The 16,278-nt window shown below is 41.7% G+C and overlaps 1 protein-coding gene across 5 annotated transcripts in view; it reads left to right on the forward strand.

Annotated features, from left to right (window-relative positions):
• Positions 1 to 16,278, forward strand: part of klf8 (Kruppel like factor 8) — a 194,958-nt gene that overhangs the window by 99,720 nt on the left and 78,960 nt on the right. The window lies entirely within an intron of this gene.

Here is a 16,278-nt window from a genome sequence, read left to right on the forward strand (position 1 = left end):
TTACAAACCTTCATTTACAAATCAAAACAGAACCAATGGCTTGCATGAAAATAATTCATAAACATGCAAAGATTTCCATTTTTACCGATTGTGTCTTCATTCTATCCTATTATTGTTTCTTATCACTGTTCCTACACCTTATGCCTAAAATCCTTCCCACACATGAACCTAGTTACTCAGATTGCCAAAAGGTGGGAAGTGGTGTTCCACAAGGATCAGTGCTGGGACCACTATTGTTCACCATTTACATAAACGATTTGGACTCGGCAGTCGGAAGTACAATTTTAAAATTTGCAGACGACACCAAATTGGGCGGTATAGTTAATACCAAGAAGAACTGTGACAAAATACAGGACGACATTAATAAACTTGCAGAATGGGTGTGTAATTGGCAATTGAATTTCAATATAGATAAGTGTGAGGTATTACATTTTGGTAGGAAGAATAAGGAGGCCACATACTGCTTGGATAATGAGAGTCTAAATGAAGTACAGGAGCAGAAGGAGCTGGGAGTACAGTTACATAAATCACTAAAAGTAGCGATGCAGGTTAATAAGGCCATTTAAAAAAAAAGCAAACCAAGCACTGGGGTTAATTTCTAGAGGGATAGAATTGAAAAACAGAGAAGTTATGTTAAACTTGTAGAATCTTGGTTAGACCACACTTGGAGTACTGTGAACTGTTCGGGTCTCCATATTATAAAAACGATGTAGCGGAACTGGAGAAGGTGCAAAAAAGATTTACTAGGATGATACCAGAACTGAGAGGTTTTACCTATGAGGAAAGATTGAACAGGCTGGGGCTCTTTTCTCTAGAGAAGAGAAGACTGAGGGGAGACCTGATAGAGGTCTTTAAAATTATGAAAGGATTTGATAGGGAAGATGTAGAGAAGATGCATCCACTTGTGGGAGAGACCAGAACTAGGGGCCAAAAATATAAGATAGTCACTAAGAAATCCAATAGGGAATTCAGGAGAAACTTCTTTACCTAGAGAATGGTTAGAATGTGGAACTCGCTACCACAAGGAGTAGTTGAGGCGACTAGCATTGATGCATTTAAAGGGAAACTAGATAAACCCATGAGAGAGAGAAAGGAATAGAAAGGTATGCTGATGAGGTTAGATGAAGTAGGGAGGGAGGAGGCTCGTGTGGAGCATAAACACTGCCATGGACCTGTTGGGCCAAATGGCCTGTTTCTGTACTTTACATTCTATATAATTCTGTGTAACCATTTATGCTGGGCACTGACTCAGTTGGGTTAATGGTCTGCACGAGAACAGACTGAATAATCCCAATTAAGTCATGAAAGCCCTGAGCTAGGGTGCTCCTTGAGGGAATCTATGAAAGCACACTGGCAGCAACAGTCATCCTTAGAATCTCCCCCTGTTGTTTTGTTGCTTCAGAAATCTCTTTGACTGCCATGTTGGCCAGGGAGTTCGCATGCCCTGACACACCACTTGCATCGTGTTGCAGATATCGTTTGTGGGCTCCTCCAACTTATCCGCTATCTGCAACACATGAGAGGAGATTGTCTCACCCACATTCTCAGAACAGTTTAAAAATAAAAGAAGGCAAACAACTTGTATCTGGATCTTGTGTCATCTTTGAATTTATGTAAGGCACCCTAGTAAATGCACCCTATGGTATGGTACGAGGCGCAGGCCAGGAAGATCCCCAATTTAGTTCTGTGCTGAATCAACTAATCTCAGCTGGGACATTAATGGAAATCTGCAGTGGTCTAGGAATGGGGAAAGAATCAGCCAACGTTCCTGCTCCTGATTCTAAGTCACCTTAACTGGAATGTGCATTTTCGTGTTCGTTGTGATACAGGATGGAGATTTGGCCATGACGTCCCTCGTGGGTCAGCAGCTAGAGGACACTTGGTTCATAGGTGAACAATGACCATTTGGATGAGTTATTGGAGAGATTCTGGCAATTGATACTAGCTCAATTGCTAAATTTAAATCTCCGATAGATAGCTTTTTGGCAACCAAAGGTATTAAGCAATATGGGCCAAAGGCAGATATATGGAGTTAGATTACAGATCGGCCATGATCTTATCAAATGGCGGAGCAGGCACGAGGGGCTGAATGGCCTACTTCTGTTCCTATGTGTGAAACTATACTTATTTCAGCATTGACTTGTGGAGAAGAGGGGAGAAAATGGAGGTATGGAAAATGATACAGGGAGCATCAGAAGTTCTCTGCTGTTAATTGGGGCGGGGTAAGAGGAGAATTTGATTTTAAATTCCTAATTTACCATTACTGTTGAGCAGCTTATTGAGGGGGTCCAGATGGCTTCATAAACCCAAGTGGTTTATAACTCTGTCTGAATCCTGAGATCAGATTACTGATGTGAGATCACTGTCCTGTATACTGCAGAACTGGAAGTAACCTTATTAAGTTTTAACTTTTTGTTTTACAGACGTCGAGAGGCAGATTTTCAACTTACTGCCTGGCTGTAAACTGGGCATTGCGGATTGACCGCTCGTTATAGAAACCGTCCGATTTTCAATAATCAATGGAAATGAAAATCAGGCAGTTTCTGTAACGGACTGAGCCATAACGCCAGTTTTACGCCGGGGTGGCAAGTTGAAAATCTTCCTCCAGCTATTGTGAAAGAAACATTGTAGGAGTGCATCTAGAGCGAAAAGTTAACACATTTTCTCTGCACTTCACCTCTTATCCCAGCCTAAACCTTTGCAGCAAAGTGAAGAATTTCGACTTCTCTCTTGGTCTCATTTTACCCCCTTCTATTTTCTCCCCTATTTTGAAGGCTGGGGTAGGATGGGTGGCAGTAGCTCTCCAGTAACTTGCCCCAACTGGTCGGTCTTAATGCCAGTCAAGATGACCAAAATACTCCAAGCATTCAATGTGATATACTACTTACTGAAAGATTGATTTGTTTTGTGTTAACTGTGGTGAATGCCTCCTCCTCCTGTTGTATTTCTCTTCATTTCACCATATCTTATAAAATTATTGTATTTTTGTTTTGAACGGTCTTGTATTTTCATCAGTGTAGCAATTTACCAGTAATGAAATGTTGAAAGTGTGTTGGTTGCAATTAATTTTCTTTGTGCAGAGCAGAAAGTGCATGTTAAATTTTCACTCTAGTGGTGGGCTCAAATGCTTACACAGCTGTTCTCCTGGCAACCGGGAGGAACGTCACTCTGAGCTTCTGTTACAGTAGGTCTGTATACAAGTGGTGAGAACTGGGAGTGGGTGTGACCCATTTAACTCTCTGTTGGATGTATAGCACTGTGAATACACTGTATTAAAGGGTTTAGCTGAGTCCCACAGTTGGTATTGACAAGGGTGGGGAGTTACCTCACAATGTAATCAAAGAAACTCAAATGTATTAAAAGAGTAGCATAGAACAAACTGCACTCTAAGTGTGTCAGATCACCCTACTGATCACATTTTGAACCATTTGGGATTTGGAAAGGAGTGAAGTTGGCGGTCACGTCTAGCGCCAAATTCAGAAGTTACATCATAACTGAACTTAATGGCCCCAACTCACATTAAAATGGTAGGCCTAGTGAAAGAGGGTTCCTTGTGTGGTGGAACTGTCTTTCTCTATTCCTTCTCCTTCAATTAGCTTTGTCGTAATTGTTTTACTATTGACTGGTAAACTGTGGTGATTTCCAGCATTATTTAGTACTTAGTCTTTAAAGAAGCATTTTCTTCCTAAACTGGGTTGGTAGATGCTAAGGTTGAGATTTGGTACAAATCTAAAGCTTCAGTCTGCCATCACATAGACAGCAATGTATAAACAAAACTTGTGTGTTTGTTTCTGCACTTTGCCAGGCCTCATCTTTTGTGTATTTAGTATAACTGCTTGGAATGGCTGAAGGTTTGTTGGCATTTTAGGAGCTGCAGTTATTTTTATGAAGGTACTTGTAGAGAATTGCAATTGGTGAGCAGATAACAGAGGCATATCTGATATATTGGTGGGAAGGAGGAAATTGCAGCTCCTTAAAAACCTCTAGACCAAAGAAGAGTGTCCACTTTGTTTTTCTGGACTGACATGCTATTTGATGATCCTCTTGGAGGGTGTCAGCATATTTTGTTGCTTCTTGTGAAATAACGGTTACAGATTAGCAACAGAGAAAATTCTTGGTGAATCTTCATAAGAAGGCATGAGGTTTTTCAGGTGAAGACCATAGAAATAATAAAGGAGAAGTTCTCACGGTTGCTATTTTCTTTCAGGAGAGCATTCAAATTGCTGCTCCAACAGAATATACCAGAGGTTGATGAGACACAGGTTCACACATGTAGCTCCTAATAGTAGATCAGACTAAAAAGAATTAAAATTTGAAAGAAAAGTGATCCATAGCCATTTTTGCACTGTTTCGAACAGACTGGTATTGGAAGAGGCCTAGGAGCAAGTTGTGCAAATGATATTCAACTCTGATGGTGCTGCCTAGTCTACTGCACTATGCAAGTCCAAAGAACTAGAAGTGAATTAATCAGCACTGCAAAAGATTCCATTTTTCGCTTTGAAATGTTTGTGCAATAGATGACTGGGTCAATACATTATTTCTTCCTCAGTGGAAGGCTTAATTACCTGTACATACCTTAATCTTCTCAATGGATTCAAGGAAACCTTCGCAATACCACAGTGTTTGTAGATGAAAATAAAAGTTAATTTGTAAACTTCAGCTCATCTTAAAAAAAAAACTCTGTTGCCTTTATGCTATCCTGCACCACGTTCTGCTCATCCATCACCCTGTCCTCACTGACCTACATTGGTTCCTGGTCCCCAAGGTTCCAAATTTAAAATTCTCATCCTCTTGTTTCAATCTGTCCATGACCTTGCTTGTCACTATCTCTGTAACTTCCTCCAAACCTACAAGCACCTCCCTCCAAACTCTCCGTTCCTCTAACTCTGGCCACTTGTGCATTTCCCCTCCTTTTGCCCATGCTTTCATCTGCTTAGGCCCATGCTCCAGAATTCACTCAATATAAGAACATAAGAAATAGGAGCAGGAGTTGGCCATATGGCCCCTCGAGCCTGCTCCGCCATTCAATCATATCATGGCTGATCATCGACCTCAACTGCTCCTCACAGCTTACTTTCCCACTATACCCTTCTATGTCTCCACCTCCCCCTCCTTTTAAAACCTACATCTTTGATCAACCTTTTGGTCATTCCTGCTAATCTTTCATTCTTTGGCTCGGCATCTGGTTTTCCTTAAGTCTCTTTTTTTTTCTGTATTAAAGGGGCTATGTAAGTGCAAGTTGTTCTTGTCAGTTGCAGCACTACTTAAAGAAGCTTATACTATTTAAGTGCAGCTTATTGCAACATGACGTTTTCTTTAAGGAATCTTTGCTTGAAAAACCTTTTTATTTAATGGTTCGTCATATCTCTAGGTCACTTTGCATTTGAAAAGAATTATTAGAGCACATCCTTAATCAACCAACACTGCCAACTTTTGTAGTCATCCATGTCGACGTGGTAAAAGAATCACTGAAGTCGCTGTACTGTGAGCTGCCAGGAAACCAAGTGCAGCTGTGGGGTGGGGAGCCATGCAACAGGCAGAGTTTTAACATGTGGCTTGACATGCCGAGAGGCAGCACTCTTCATTTCTTCTCTTGCCAAAAAAACAGTTTTGTAAAATATTTTATTGGACAGATATTGACGTTGTCTATGTTTGATGGTTTCAAATCCAGCTGTAGACTAAAGGCTGGAGCATCTGATGCTTTTGTTCTGGTGAGGCTTGAGTGTAGAAATGTTGACTTTGAAACGCCTATTCTGACCCACTTCTACTTCTGTTGGCCCCGGTCTGGCTTCTCTGTAGCCCCCACCTCACTTTGTAAGGCCCTCAACTTGTTGGCTGCAATTTTGATTTCCAAGCAGCTGCCAATTTCATCTCCCAACTGACCAAAATGGCAGCCAGAACCTTAAAAGTATGTCAGGCTTGAAGCAAGTCAGATAGACAGCTCAAACCCGGGCTTACTTTAAAGCTGCATTGCTCAATTAATATTTTACGTAAATGATAGATGTTTCAGAACCATTCAGCAGGTACATCATTCCTGTGGACAAATATTGGGATTGCTGACTGCTTCCTTAACCTGGCATGAAGCCGGCAATAAACTCCACTGTTGATGCATCAGAGGCCTAAATAAACTGGTTTTGCTTTTGTTTATAATGCAGCAATTTATTTGCAGATATTTTACGCTTTCCTCCTTTCCTTTCCCCTCCCCCTTCCTCTTCCTTCCTCCCAGTGTTTTCTGCCTTTACTGGTCCCTCATGAGCCATACAGTTTGTGCAACGTAGAGGGTAATGGGGATAGTCTGTTCCAATTCAAAAACAACAACTTGCATTTATATAGCGGCGAGTGACTCACCTCCTGACTCCCCAAAGCCTTTCCACCATCTACAAGGCACAAGTCAGGAGTGTGATGGAATACTCTCCACTTGCTTGGACGAGTGCAGCTCCAACAACACTCAAGAAGCTCGACACCATCCAAGATAAAGCAGCCTGCTTGATTGGCACCCCATCCACCACCCTAAACATTCACTCCCTTCACCACCGGCGCACTGTGGCTGCAGTGTGTACCATCCACAGGATGCACTGCAGCAACTCGCCAAGGCTTCTTCGACAGCATCTCCCAAACCCGCGACCTCTACCACCAAGAATGACAAGAGCTGCAGGCACATGGGAACAACACCACCTGCACGTTCCCCTCCAAGTCACACACCATCCCGACTTGGAAATATATCGCCATTCCTTCATTGTCGCTGAGTCAAAATCCTGGAACTCCCTTCCTAACAACACCGTGGGAGAACCGTCACCACACGGACTGCAGCGGTTCAAGAAGGCGGCTCACCACCACCTTCTCGAGGGCAATTAGGGATGGGCAATAAATGCTGGCCTCGCCAGCGACGCCCACATCCCGTGAACGAATAAAAAAAAATCTTTAACGTTAGTAAAATTTCCCAAGGCGCTTCACAGGTGCGATTATCAAACAGAATTTGACACTGAGCCACATAACTAGATATTAGGACAGGTGACTGAATGATTGGTCAAAAAGGTGGGTTTTAAGGAGCGTCTTAAAGGAAGAGAGAGAGAGGTAGAGAGGCGGAGAGATTTAGGGAGGGAATTAAAGAACTTATGGTCTAGGCAGCTGAAGGCACGGCCACCAAGAGTGGGGCGATGGAAATCGGGGATGTGCAAGAGGCCAGAATTGGAGGAGTGCAGAGATCTTGTAGGGTTGGAGGCGGTTACAGAGAGGTCATTGCCATGGGGATGGTTTGCTCACTTGTAGTAGACACTCAAGATTGGCCTGATGAGTTTTTTCATCGCAGTGTCTACACCAATGCCTCAAATGTAGCCAAATGCAAAGTACACCTCTCGTTGCCCCAGAAATATTTCCAACTCCAACAGCCCTGTCTGGCGTCTAGACAACCAATGTAATGAAAGGGAAACTTTAATTCGTTGAACCTGGGCTGCCCTTGAACCCAAGTCACAGAGGTGAAAGGAGAGCGTCCTGGCCCACTTACCATACTGTAGGTGTGTAAGATTTTTTTTATTCGTACGGGCATTGTGCACCAGCAGTGGTCTAGTCCTTTTGTCCACCATGTTCATCCAGCATCAGGTAGATGTGGTAGTGAACATATCCATTCATTGTGCAGTGTGCTCCTAGCGAATTGGAGGGGGGGGGGTGCAGGGAAGTAGAAGAGCTGTCACACCTTCATTGCCACTGCTGTGATGAGACTGGCAGTACCATGATGATTTAGTGATTAGTGTGAAAACATATTTGAGCAGGTTCTAGTTCCACAGATTGTTAATGATTGTATCACCTCTCGTGACCACTCAGCTCCTTTAAATGGGGAGCGGAGGTGTAAAGGAGAATTTCACTTTAGGCCGTTGGTACTAAACTTCAGAGTGCCTTCTGTAAGCTAGGTAAGAACATTAACTCCTTTAAAATTGTTTGGTCCTGGCAACAATGTAGCCGATACTAATCATTTCAGAACTAGGCAAGCACAGCTGGGAAATTACTGTGTGCAGGGACAGACTTAAATTGGATCACTCCATTTCCTATTGAAACTCATCGAAAGTGAACCCACATTAAGCTGCCCGTGTGACAATGATACTACCAGCGATGATGTTGCTATGTAGGATAGAATTCTGGAAAAGTGCAGAAGTGGTGATTTGAAGGGTATAGCATTGTTTCAGTAGGATAATAAAGGTTGGAAAATGCTTCTATTGTTTTTTAAAAAAAATCCCTCAGACTTTCTCTTGAAGGTGTTGATTTGTGCTGGAGTATGATTATGTAGGTACCTGGCGCTCCTCAGTATGTCCAAGTGGCTGTTCCTTGTGTGAGACTAGCCGGTGAGTGTGGATAGGCTGTTCAACAATGGCGAGCATCACAGCTGGTCCAATCCTGCCCATTGATACATACTTTCCAGCAGAGGTTGCTGGATAGTGATCAGGAGTAGAAATCCCAGCTAATTTATTTTTTAGGTGGAGCTGAATCGTGCCAACACAACATACAGGTAGAATAAGTCTGTATGAAGTATATGGTTGATGAGGAAAATTATACTGTTCTGACTTTGTGATCTTTGGACATGGTTTGAAGTGTTAACTGAGATATGTTGAGAACTGATTTTTTTTATTGTCTTGCAGCCTCCAGGAGAAGATTGGAGTCTAATTAATTCGTCAATTTTACTCTGGAAAGATAAGCCTGTTATGTTAAAATAGCGGCTTCCTTAAGATAAGGAGAAAGAAAATGTTGGGAGAGTACTTTTTGTTCAACGTACACCCCCTTTTATAGAAGAAAATTATTTTTTTTTAAATGCCGATTTTATCAGTGCCATGGAGACAGCCGAATACTCTCCTTTCCTGCTAAGCCATCCTGGTATCTCCAATTACGAGAACAATGAGGTGTTCAAAGTTATGAGAGGTTTTGATAGAGTAAATAGGCAGGAGGATTGGAAACCAGAGGACACAGATTTAAGGTAATTGGCAGAAGAACCAGAGGTGAGATGAGGAGTTTTTTTTTACACAGTGAGTTGTTGTGATCTGGACTGCATTGCCTGAAAGGGTGGTGGAAGCAAATTCAGTAGTAACTTTCAAAAGGGAATTGGATAAATACTTGAAGGGGATTAAATTGTAGGCCTATGGGGACAGAGCAGGGGAGTGGGACTAATTGAATTGCTCTTTCAAAGAGCCAGCACAGGCACGATAGGCTGAATGGTCTACTTCCGTGTTGTTTGATTGTACGAATCCACATGTACCACGTAATGGCTCCATTGCAAGGTGGGGTGGGACTTCAGATCAGCCAGAGTGCTACTTTGCAACGCCCAACCTCACCAAACTATGCTGGGAAATGTGCAGCTTGTAATGTGGTTTCCTGGGGCTGGGCGGCTCCAGAGCAGATCAGAAGTCGCACTTCCTCCCTGTTATTTACAGTGGAGCTGTTCCAGGTCACTCCCTAATGTTACTGGACCGGCCTAGGAGGGAGAAGGCATGACCTGCAGGTTTCCATGCTGCCAATAACATGGCTTTAGAAAAAAATCAAGCCAAAAAATACCCTTCATAAAAAGAATATAATTTTCTTCCAGAAAAAGGGGAATATATTTGAACAAAACATATTTCCTTATATTTTCTTTTATAGATTATATTGGGCATCCAGGGACTCAGTTGCTAATAAGTTTATTAAATTTATTATTATTTTGCATAATCTTGATTTTGAGCTAGCCTGTGGCAATGAATCTAGTATAATTTGACTGCAATTAGTTCATTGTATTTTAAAATAAAAACAAATTGAACGAAAGAAATACGCTATCTATACTGTGCGATAATTGATAAAAATGATTTTTAGAAACACATTTTCTACTAAATTTAATGTTGCTATTGGGTTAATTACATGGTGTACTGGCTGCCTCCATTTGTTGTATTTAGATGAGAAGCTTACTTTCATCCCAATTGATATTGTTGCCCATCATATGGGAATAGCAGAGGCACATTGTTCAGCGTTGTCTTCAGTTCAAGATCCAAGTCACCCATGTCACTGTTTTTCTGGAACGTAAAAAGCTGCTTAAGACTCAACTAAGATTTGCAATTAATATATTTCCCAGTGACATTACATTTTCCAAATGGATAAGGCACATGCAGCACTCCTATGTGACAACCATTTTTTTTGTTGGAAAGAATAGCTGACTGTGTGTCCCATAAGACCATTCTGCAGTTGGCTGAATGTATTGACTTGGGAGTGTACAGAGAGGCCTTTGTGAAGTGCTTGATGTGTACAGCAGTCTGCTGCTGATAGGGAAAGCTGTAATGAGGCTTCAAGTTCTCTTGGCAGAAAATGTGTGCGTGCGTGTGTGTTTGTGTCTTTTAAATGGTTTGGACCGATTTAATCTCTCTAATTTGAATTGTTCCACTGTAAAATTCAGGATTATCTTCAAGATCCACACCCTCATTATTTCTGCAGCACCTGTGAAAAGTGTACACTATTATTTTTCACTTCTTCTTCCACATCCTGTTCTCGTTACCGTGGCAACTATTGGCTCGGTGTCAAATGAGAAAATCATCCATAGGGTGGACACTAAACCTGACCTCGAGTATAGGAGGTGTACTGTGTGTGGGGAAAACACACACAGCATGATGGTGTGTATATGGGGGGAGTATAGCAGGGTAATGTGTATAGATATACAGCAGGTGTGTGTTAATACTGCAACGTAGTATATGTGTTGGTGGGGGGGGAGAGGAATACAGCAAGGCAGTGTGTAGGAAAGGAAGTACAGCCTGTGCATCTGTGTCACAGCAGGGTAGTGATATGTGGGAAGTACAGCAGGGTGCATGGGGGAAGAGAGAACTAGATTTGTATGAAAAGGAGTGGTACAGTTATTTTAAAAAGCAAATTTTTCAGTGTTACAATTTGAAAGAAAAGCTTGCTCTTTACCTCTTTATAATGCCAGTCTTCGCTACGGTGAAACTGATTCCATTCTGTGAGGGGGGTGGGGGGGGGAAATGTTCTTTTTTAAATGAAAGAAATTGTGAGGAGACTGCTGCTGTTGTTGGAGGCTGTTTGTTCTGTACAGGTGTCATCATCAGAGTCCCGGTGGCACACTGGATGTATCTATTTGCCATGGTGTTGCTTTTGGTTTCCCGTTGGCCATTGCTGTTTTTCGTGGTTGCAGCAATGCTGGCTGGGCTCTTTTGATAGCTGTCTCCACAATGAATGCTCACCTGCTGTGAATAAATTTTCCCACGGTGCTATTCTTACTCAGGAAACTTGTATCACTGTTGATATGTGGAGCTTTTAATTATTGTGTAATTTGCGCACCATTTCTGCCACATAAAATTGTGGATATCTCATACTGGAACTCAGAAATTGAATTTTTTTTTTAGATTTTTAATGTACACTTAATGCAAGAAACATCCACTTAAAAGTACGTGTACTTATTTGCATATATGTGTGTAAGTGCGCCACTTTCTCTCTTCTCTCTTGAAGCCACTATATCCTGTTGGGAGTAAAGTTCATTGGCACAGGCAGCCCTCTGGTATCATGTCCAAGTGACCATTCTTAGAGGGGCTAGTTGAGGGACATCACTACTGAACTGATCCAGTCCTCACTCAGTCTTTACATGTGCAACAGCAGGGGTAGGTATTTCAGTATTCATCAGGGTGGAAGTCTAGTTATTGCCTCTTAGCCCAGGGGCACTGAGACCAATTGTTGTGTCCTTACTGCCACCCTAGCTGATATCCACTAACTCAGCACAAGGATCGAACCTGGGATCTTCTTGGACCGTAGGACTTTGCAGTACACCAGCTGGTGTGTTTTCTCACTGAGTGCTGGTTTCATATTTAACTGCAGACTGAAAGAATACCACCTCAATCAGAATACGTTTTCAGCCAATATGTAATTATACAGCTGATGACACTCTTGTTTCACTAACATAATAGTGCTGTCAGTTTTCTGTTGTCAGCATTTAAGTAATCAAATTAAATGAAGTATGGTTGTACTTTCTATCTTGGTGACTTGCCAGTTAATGGATTATTTTCTGAATTGATTGTAATAATTTATCACAGTCTTGTACTTAAATGCGTTTGTTTTAGAATAACCAGTGATGAACTTCAATTTGAAGCTGACTAAGAGTGAACCTGAAGTGAACTTTAAAAGTTTCTTGCATCTGTTAGCAGTTCATTGAAGTCAACTTTATGCCTGTGTACGGTAGCAGATCATGGGAAGTAAAATTTGGACTGACTTATGGAGTTTTCCTGCTGGATGACCCAGGGGGATGGGGAATTCAATTCTGACATTAAATGTTGTGTTAACCAACTTGGTGTCATGAAAGCACTGATCTTTTTTACTGCAATTGCTGGTAAATAACACTATATATATATATATATATATATATATAAATAAATAAAACATTTTATCTATTAGTTTTACATGAAAAAGCTATGTGCTGTAATTCACAAACATTGTAGCTGTTTCGACCTCAACCCATTGTAAATTTTAAAAATGCAAATCAGGATTTGTTTTATTGATTCTGATCTTTCTTAAAATTGGCAGAGCTGCCATTTATACTTGGCTCTCCAAACAGCCAGGCTGTCTGTTAGTTGCAGGATGTTTTTAGTACTATCTTCCATGGTTCCTGTAAGTGGATCTTTGTCACCTACAATTTAGAAAAGGTACTTTTTCTGACCTTATGGAGGTAAAAACCAAAGGGACTAACGATTATCCCACGTAATAATCTGTTCACTAGATTTAATGTGGTCATGTACCACGCAACCAAATTCTCTTCAAAATTGGGGATATTGCTCCACAAGCTAGAGGTTTAAAGATTAAAGAAATTAGTAACTTTACTTGACACTAAATCACCACAAGCAGCATCAGCCTTGGCTCAGATGTCACACTCTCACTTCTGAGGCGAGCCCCACTCCAGAGGACGAGCATATAATCTAGGGTGACACTTCAGTGCAGTACTGAGAGAGTGCTGCACTGACGGAGGTTCTGCCTTTCAGATGAGATGTTGAACCGAAATCCTGTCTTCCCTCTCACGTGGACGTAAAAGATCCCATTGCACTGTTTGAAGAAGAGCAGGGAATTCTCTTGGTGTCCTGGCCAACATTTGTCACTCAACCAATATCAGTCAAATAGATTATCTGGTCATTCATCTCATTGCTTTTTGTGCAAATTGGCTACCACATCTGCCTACATTTCAATAGAGGCTACACTTCAAAAGAACTTCATTGGTTGTGAAGCGTCTTATGACTTCCTGAGGATGTGCAAGGTGCTATATAAATGCAAGCACTTTCTTTCTTTTACGAAACATAACGAGCAGTAAATACTAAAAGTACAATAAAGTACAACATAAAAATATAATTAGTATCTATAATGGGTCACTTACCCTTACTAAGCACAATACCCATCTCTATTGTTTTGCCTCCTCGATTTATCTAAACTCCAGACTATTGCTAAGCTCTCCAACTGCCTACACTCCAATACCATTAAGACCTTCATTAGCCAAAATTTCCTATAGTTTAATTTCAGCAGAACTGAAGCTGCTATCTTTGGCTCCTGCCAGTATTTCTGCACCTCTGACCTTGATTTTATTAACCTTCTTGCCTATCACCTCAGGCTGAATCAGGAGATGTAGAACTGCAGAACAGGCTCATAAAATTATCTCTGTAATGTAAACAGCCTTACTTAGGCTTGTAACATTAAATCATACAGCTCCTTGGATCTTTTATTGCTTCAAAAACCTAGTACAAAATAGCTCCTTTGCAGGAATGTGGAAGCTTTGGCTGATTCATCTAAGAGTTTTAGCAACTTGTATCTGAAAGACAGTCAGGATGGAATTTCTGTTGATACAGTAGATGTGGGACGGGTCACTGGGGAGCTCGGTACTTTTAACCTCTGATGAATTTAATAAATGGTTGGCAATGCAACTGCTTCTGGAAGAGCCCCACAGATCAATTTTCAAGCATCACGGAATTATTCTTCCTTTGTAAAGTTTTAATAATTTGCTTAACTATTTCTATATCTGTTCCGACTTCAGCCTATTTTTGGACCCTGTTCCCTGCCAAATAGTAACCTGGGGCTTTATGCTGCCAGCTAATTTCACAGAAGTCTGTTCACTGGTATTAACTTTGACATTGATCTGCCTGGTAGGACACACATTAACGTGCATCCTTTATACCATACCACTGTAACACTTTGTTTCTGTATCAATTAAGGATCTGTTGCCATTACTTTCTGCATGGGTTCCCCCGATCAACCACTGAGCCCCTGAAGTTGCGGTGGTCACTTGGGAGAACCCCCACCGAAATTCAACCCCTCCATGTCCAACCCTATTCTTAGGGTGGCATTCCTTGCCCAACTATAAAACATGATATATGAGCGAGGTACTTAATTGTTTTTGTAGTAATTTAAAGCTAAATATCTGCATTGGATTGGATAAACAACAAAGAAACAGTTCCTATTTAGTGGGATATGCTGTACCAGAATTACTCTGTAGTTGTCATGGACCTATGTCTGGCTTATTTGCGGCAATAACCAAAATAAATGGCCTATGACTTCAAGTTGTGCAAAGATAATTTTGCCAGTTTCTTTTGATATACAAAATGAACCAGGATTTCCACTCTCGACTGCTATACAAGTGTCATCTAAAGGTGGTGTGTGTACTTGGACAGTGGGTGAGGACAAGGATGGGCATGGTTTGCTGTCCTGTGCAGTCAACCTTCCAACAGTCACTGTCAAAAGCTCATGTGAATAATAGCCACTTGTGTGATGTGGCTGGCATCTGTGGAACTGTACCTCACCAGGGGATTTAACCCCTTCAGGAGAGGAGGGAAGAAAATTGAAAAAGAACATTGGAGAGAGATTGTTTTAGGTAGCTGTTTTTGTGGGGGGGAGTGGTGGAATGTCTTAGAGGTTCACAGCGATTGCAGAACTCTGGAGAAACAGAGGTGTTGCAAATGGTTCTGGGTCTAAAGGAATCTGGTCGCAGTGTGACTGACGCATGGAATCTTACAACACCAGGTTATAGTCCAACAGTTTTATTTGAAAATCACAAGCTTTCGGAGCTTTCCTCCTTCGTCAGGTGTGTGAAGGTTTCCATCAAAGCACCTCCACATCACCGGCATCTTCACATCATGACTGATGCATGGCAGAGGAAGGAGAGGAGAGATGGTACAACAGAATAGCTAACATGTCACCCAGATTTGTAAAGAAGCTGCTGGAAAATGTGCAGAGTGACCTGGGGGGGGGGGTCTTTCAATAGATCTTTGTCTTACCTGAAGCCTCACTGAATTGAAGAAAGAAGCAGCAGAATAATCTAAGCCAGTGAATTAAATGCTTGCTTGTAAAGTTGTTAAACTTTGTCCTGTTTGCCTGTTCTTACAATCAAGGTGTAAACTCCTTTGCAGCTTCTGATGCTATTTCTGCTGACTGGGTCAGCCAATAGTAAATGATTTTACCACTGTGAAAAACAAATGAAGCCGCCATTACTCCAGGGGCTTCTAATTACAGGCCAGCTCTTAATCCAGTTCCATAGTTACCTGCATTATCGATCTAATCATTTTAGTGCAGACTTGGGGTACATGACTGTAAAATGTGATTGGGTGAATTGCATTTGTTATTCCTTCTCTGCTGCCCGTATCCTAACCCGCACCAAGTCCTGTTCACCCATCATCGCTGACCTACATTGGCTCCCAGTCCGGGAGCGCCTCGATTTTAAAATTCTCATCCTTGTTTTCAAATCCCTCCATGGCCTCGCCCCTCCCTATCTTTATAACCTCCTCCAGCCCTACAACCCTCCGAGATCTCTGCGCTCCACCAATCCTTGCCTCTTGTGCATTCCTGATTTTAATCGACCCACCATTAGCGACTGTGCCTTCAGCTGCCTAGGCCCTAAGTTCTGGAATTCCCTCCCTAAACCTCTCAACCTCTCTCTCCTCTCTCTCCTTTAAGACACTCCTTAAAACCTACCTATCTGACCAAGCTTTTGGTCATCTGACCTAATATCTCCTTATGTGGCTCAGTTTCAAATTTTGTTTGAAAATGCTGCTATGAAGCATCTTGGGATGTTTTACAACGTTAAAGGCGCTATATAAATGCAAGTTGTTGGTGTAGAAAAAGCTGGGAACCACAATGTCCCTTTTTAAAGGGTTGCTTCTGGATTGCAATTGTTAATATATAGTGACTGGAATTATGTGTGCCTCTGGTTATTCTAGTTACCTGATTATCTTGGTGAAGTTGTTGTTGCCTTGCCAGTTCCATTTGCAAGTGACGTGTATTCTCCCACTTCACTGTTTGGAG

The sequence above is a fragment of the Heptranchias perlo genome, chromosome 15, assembly GCF_035084215.1.
Source record: "Heptranchias perlo isolate sHepPer1 chromosome 15, sHepPer1.hap1, whole genome shotgun sequence".
In the NCBI taxonomy this organism is placed as follows: Eukaryota; Metazoa; Chordata; class Chondrichthyes; order Hexanchiformes; family Hexanchidae; genus Heptranchias; species Heptranchias perlo.